Raw genomic sequence first — 6,702 nt, forward strand, 5'->3', positions numbered from 1 at the left:
ATGACCAGGTTGGGCAGCTCCTTTCTCCCAAACAGCGAAGGAGGGGAAAAAACTGCCTCCTTCCACTCCCCACTTCGAAAAGTATCTTGCTGTTTCGAAGAATTTTCCTCTCTTTCCTCCGTGGATACCAGCAGGTCTGCAGAACCCTGTTAGCAGCAGCAGAATCCACAAGGAGATCCTTCCAGGTGCGAGTGCCTCTGAGCTGAGCCTGCTCCGTCCTCAGCACAGATGAAGGGTTTGGAAAGCAGGAGGCTCCTACGACACGTGTCGGCTCCCAGGGCTGCGGGGGTTTGTGACCTCCAGCTTCTCAGAGCCATGCTCAAACTTCCGAGCTCAGCCGTGTGCCGTTCCCAGCTCCAGAGAAACGCTCCCGAGCCGCAGCGGGAGGAGGAGTTGCCTCGCAGAGCCGACGGGGCTGGGCGCTCCGAGCCTGCGAGCAGCACAAGCTCCGCTCGGCTGCAGCTTCTCCGAAGTTTCCTCCAGCTTTCCTGAAATCTGCCACCAGGTTATTTGGCTGCCGAGCTCACAGCCGGGGAGCGTGGAGGCAGAGAGGTGCAAACCTATCGAAACCCTCCGGCTCCGGAGTGCTGGCAGCTTTTGAGTGCAATATATGGGAAGAGCTTCTTGTTTGAAAACACAATTTATAGATCACTGCAGGCTACGCACAGAATTCTTTTACCCAGAATCTAGTAACAACTGGGAAAGACAGTACAGCAAGGGCAGGATAGGCATGTGATTTCCCTCGGGTTTTATTTCATTCTTTTCCAGAGCTGACTTTGGAATGAGGGAGAAGCAGGTTGTTTTGTTTTTTTTTTTTCCCCCTGCAGGCTGCTTTATGGAGCTAGTGTAACTCACTGCCAAAGTTCACACCGTATAAATCTTAAGGTTGGTACCTCTCTCGACCGGAGTGCTTTACCAGCACTCCAAGCTTTGTGTGTAGTCAGGAGGAAGCGCTGGGAGCAGAGCAGGGATTCCTTCGTGGCAGTCCTGTTTACTGGGAATGTTCACGCAGTGTTCCAAGAATGTGAACACAGACCTGTTTCCGTGAATGGAGTAGGAAACAGTGAATGCCAGCTGCTTCTGCCAGGGGTCTGAGTCTCCTCTCCTAGTCAGTATTCTGCCTCAAAACCCCTACAAGAATTTGCCTTTTTTTTTTTTTTCTGAGTCATGTTATCTTAGGCTTCTGGCAAGTGTGAAGGCAGCTATTCTCATCCTACCATCTGAAGAGGAGTGTAACACAAAGATCTGAAAGAAATGCATGCACTTGCAGATCCTGGGTGTCCATATGTGAAAACTAGCTACAGAAGGGAAGGTTGCTTCTAAGGACAAAGCTACACATTTGATGATGAGTTAAGTGATCTCTTATTTCTCTTTGTGGGAAGTTCTACAGATTAGTTTCCTGTGTATGTGAATCTTCATTATTGCTGAGCAGTTTTGTTGTTACCTTACAATGTAGCTGGCTCTGAGGAAGGTCTACCTGGTTAAGGTCGATGATTTTGCAGTAGACAAGCACCTCTCAGGATTTGATGTAATTATTCTTATAAAACGGCTGTAAGATACTGAAGGGCATAATTTTGACCATTTCACATGTGGAGAATCAAGATGCCAAGAATGCAAGAGCTTTATTCCTACTGCTTCCTACCCATGCCTATTGTAGCCACTGTGACTAACGGGTCTCTGAAGCTAAGATTGCTCTGAGTGATTCAGACTGACCGCTACTCAGGGTGCAGACCCCAGCTCCCCATGTAATCAAGAGATAGAGGACTTGCAAAGTCCTAAATGACACCTGTAGTAAATGATTTGAACATGACCCAAAGTGACTTGAGGTTATATGTGAGCACCAAGAATGTAGATCTCTCTTACATCCCCAGAAAATTCATAGAGTCCATCAAAAAGCATTGACCTAATCATAAAGAAAACATTTTTTTCCTTCCTTTTTTTTTCCCCCTTCCTTTTTTTTTTTTCTTTCCTTAAATTTTGGAAGGAAGTGGGAACTATATCAAGAATCTCTTCTGGTATCTCTCATGGCTTTGCTTCCTTGTAGAGCTGAGGAAAAGGTGAACTCTTTCCAATAGGAAGTACAAGGAACTTTGGGTGTAGCAGTGGCATTGGCTTGCGTTTTCTGAGGGTTATGTTAGGCCAATCTGAACATTAGGCTGGAAAGTCAGTAGTGACAAAAATATTGTATTTCTTTTGCTCTTGCAGTTTAGCTCTGAAATAAACTGCTTGGTGTTTGTAATGAAAATACTTCCATTGTCAGTCAAACATCCTTCCAGTTCTCAGGCAGGTATCAGTGACAAATGGTTTAGCTAGTGCTAAGCCTCTTTTGGGTTATAGCATGTCAGAAAAGGGAGAAAATGAACTAGTAAGTTCATCATGTTCCTTCAGGTCCTATTTTAAATTTTTTTACCTATTTGTCTACACTAAGTCAGCATCTGGGTGTGCAATAACAGTGCGTAACCCAAAGCAGTCAGCGTGAAGTTTGCGGTTGTTGCAGAGAGGTAAAGGCAGTACCTGACTATTAATACCACTTTCTCTTGGGAAAAGTTGTGTTTATCCTCTGAAGATTCAAATTTGGACTGACTGCCAAGCACAGCATACAGTTTAAGTGTCTCTGGTATATATACACTGTCCTTTCCAAGGCAATTGGAAGCCGATAGGATGTGCCTGACAGTGAGGCAGAGCCAATACAGGCTCTGAATACAGTCAGAACAGCCCGTAGGCTTAGGAGCAATTGTGCAACTCATGAGCATCCCATCAGTGTGCGCTTTCAGACAATTAAATTATAGAGGATATACAGAGAACAGATAATAAAATCCCATGTGCTGGGCCTAAGGAAGCTGAAGTTGGTCATTGTTCTTAAAGTATTGCTGAAATAAACCACTGAGCACATTTGCTGATGAAATACACTGGGAAAATTTGATGTCGACATTCCTAGAAGAGTACTGTTGTACCTTTTAACTCAGAAGGAAATGGTTTTTTCTTCTACTTGATGCATATATGGGCAAATTTCCCCCCTAAGGAGGGGCAAGCTGAGCTAATATTAAAGGCAGTCATGGTAGCTGTAATTATGGATGTGAGAACAGAATTAGGCCCTTAGTGCAGACATGCTGAGGGTGGGAAGACCTGAATATTTTGTAAAGGGCTTTTATTGATGTGAAAGGATCTCATGACGTGATATCTTTCTGGCTTGTGCTGAAGTTTGTGAGGGGAGACACGAGCTATGAAATACACATTGACAGACACAGAGATGGCAATACTAGACAGTTCGGTTTTAAGAATGATGTATCTTGGTTTTATTAGATGTTTGTCTTCATGATGGGAAATCTGGTAACAAGTATTTAAGTTGCTGTGCTGTAAGAAAAGTCAAAAAACCAAAAAAAAAGTGCTTCTCTTCTGTATGAGGAGGAGCACCAGCAACTGTAAAGGACATATTTGCAGAATCATTAATTTTGATTGTCTTGAGCAACTTTGTGTGGTCACTGAAATAGAGTAATCCATCATTTTGACAGCTCTCCACTAGTGCAGTAAGGTCCTCGTTCTGTTCATTGCTTCTAAGGGGAAAGACCTATTTTGGTTGCTGACACAGTCTCAGTATCACCTTGTAGCCTTCATGGCAAAGGAGATCTGATGATGCAAAGTGGAACTGGGATTTTTTTCGTTCTTTTTTTCCTAAAGCTGACATTCTACTCAATTATTCATGATTTTTTTTTTCTTTCTGAAGTATATTTCAACCAGAAATTGGTAAAAGAAGTTCAGTTCCTTTATACCCTGATGCAGAAACTGATGCACAGGAGAAGTGTTGTGACTTGTCAAAGTTACAACAGCAGCCACCGCCTGCAGAAATTTTCATGTGCTAGTGTCTTTCAGCTGTTGGTCTAGTTCACGATTCATTAGAATCTTCTTTTACAAATCAGCTTAAAAAGCGTCATCTCTATTTACAATAATGTGATCACTGATCTGGAGATTTCTTCCAGAAATTGAGAAACAGTAGGGGTTTTCAGTTATTGGAAAACATGCTCTTTCCCCAAAGCAATTCAGACGCAAAACACATGAAGCAGTGAGGCATTTGCTGTTTGTACTGGGCTACTTTGAAAGGATTTTTCCCTTTTTGCTTGCTTTGTAAGTAAAGCAGGTTCTTCTGTCACGAGAATTTGGATTTGTAAGAGCTTGCAATGGCAGGGTTGCAGTTTTTAAAAAGCCTCAAATCATAGATTTTTATTCTTGGATCTTGCAGAGATGGGGCTCGAGTAGCCCGTCTGGATGACTGCCTCCTTTTAGGATGTTTTTACTGTGAACTTTGAGACCCCACACATGACCACTTACTAACGAGGTGCTTCCTCAGGCATAAGGCATCCCAAACCACACCAAACTATTGTGGTTAGAGTGCAGGTGTGAGTCAGAGAAACCCCGTCTATGTGTGGTGTTTGTATATGTGCATACATTATAGTATCGGGAACCGAAACAGTAAGAGAAGTTTTCCAGCTAGTCACTTCTCATTTCTAAAGCCAGACTCAAAACTGTTTGATCAACAAATACTGAAGTAACGCCCTTTCTGCAAGAACTGTGCAGAGCTTTCAGAGACATTATTGCACGATGAAGCGCAGGGTCCTTTCCAGTCCTTCCTTGGAAGCTGCGTCTGCATTATGCCAGTTTGACAGCTACCCTGGGATTTATTGTAGCAGGGATGCCGACTACAGAAGAGAACTCATAAGCTCAAAAATAATGGGTTTGTCTTTGAGAGCCAGTGTAACCCTGTCATCTGTCAGCTAGCATTAAAAAGAAAAAAATAAATCTACACTGGAATATCTTCTTAGAGCTGGTTGGCTACCAGGCGTGTGAGGTGTAAATAACTCCTTGTAGATGCACATCCGAAACAGATTAGAATCGACAAAACCTTGAAGTTTAGATGTTGTTTCAAACCTCTTCACTCAGCCTCCCTTTAGAGATAGGGATCTTTTGAACATCATCAGAAGAAAAAACCACCTGACATCAGCGGTATTGGGCACAAAAGGTATGCAGTCATTTCTGCAATGGGTTTCTAAACGCATGCACTTTGCACAGAGAAGCAGGCAAAAATGGGAAGTTGTCTTACCTCTGTCTTGTGGAGAATGTTTTTCAGTTGCAGAGGTCAGGTGGCTTGCGTAGTTTCTGGGAAGTATGTGGGATGCTTACATTTTCTGGCAGAGAGAAACAAATGCTTATTCTTACTACCAGCACTGGTCTCTTCAACAGGCTCTCCCCAATAATGCTCTTCAAAGTACTGCGCCTACATCGCCCTCTCTCCGTCCCTCACTCTCACACACAGGTGGCTTAGAAAGCCCAATGAATTAAATGCTCTGCTCAGAGACTTACCACGGAGGATTAACCCCTTCCACCATATTTGAAACCAGTCGATTTTATACCTAGACTGGAAAACAGACTGTGCAGCAGGCACAAGCAATGCTGGCCTGAAGTGGACAAGATGATTTCCTAGCTTGTTAGCATTCAGAAAAGTCTGTCCTGTTAGAGACGTTCATTTTTAGGAAAGTTTTCATTTTACATGACATGCTTCATGTCTTTCCCTGTTCTATGATTCTATGAAAAATGTTTCGTGGATAGGAACCGGCTTAAGCGTGTGCTTAAAAGCGGTGTCGAATCAGGTCTCGGATACCAAATCCACCACCAGTTATAGTCAATTAGAGGTTTCCCTCTTGAGAAGTGATTTGGGTCTTTCAAAATGACACGGTCTATTCTCAGCTGTCAGTTCTGTGGTACTTCCCTCTCCATCTCTACTTGATGTGTGACTATATTGCAGTTCATCGGTCAGGTTTATTAGGAGGCTTAACTGGATTGCATTAGCTGGCATTTCAGCCATCCAAAACAGTTGAGAATGCAATCAATTAAAACATCCAAACACATTAATGATGTAGACACAGGGCAATTTATGTAGATGGCTAATTACCTGTTTTCTCCAGTAAGAACATTTATTGCCCGAGAATGGACGAGCGATGCATGAGAAGAAAACAAACAGCGTTGCAAAAAAGCTGTTGGCAAGGCTGCAAAATACAAGGAAACGGCAAGGTATAAATGTTTCTGTTGTTAAAACTCCAACTAAAAGAACAAACCCTACACTGTTACCAGCACTCAGAGGTGTTCCTAATGCTGTAAGATTTTAATGTGACTTTCAGAGAACATATTGAGTATATTACCAGTGCTTGAATGTCTTATAATATGACATCTGAGGTTTCTAAGCAATCAAGATGTTCCATGAGATGGTCACTTTAAGTGGGGAAATGCTAATCACTGTCAGTTTTTCATTTCATCCACTACTGATCTGGATCTAAAAATGTGGCCCCCTTGTGAATTCAGATCCCTATACATCCTGCTGCGTGACACCCATGAAGCATACTTGCTAGGTTGCATCAGGCATGTGCAGCACTGACCTGGAGATGAAAGTACAACTGAGGGGCATAACAAAATGCAAAACAGGAATGGAATGGAATCATTAACATCCTCCTGTGTTTCCTGCTGCCTCCTACACTCCCCCTCCGGCTTTACAGCTAAATTTTCTCATTTACTGTGACGCTGTTCAGGAATGAGACATGCAAACTTATTATCAGATACTGTTCTTAATTTTCTTTACAGTCTGTGGGGAAATCCCGACGCCAGCCTACTCTCTGCAACCCTTGACTTTTTGGAATCGTGTAGGGAACATACAAA

This window comes from Leptosomus discolor, chromosome 20, assembly GCF_034619465.1.
Source record: "Leptosomus discolor isolate bLepDis1 chromosome 20, bLepDis1.hap2, whole genome shotgun sequence".
Lineage (NCBI taxonomy): Eukaryota > Metazoa > Chordata > Aves > Leptosomiformes > Leptosomidae > Leptosomus > Leptosomus discolor.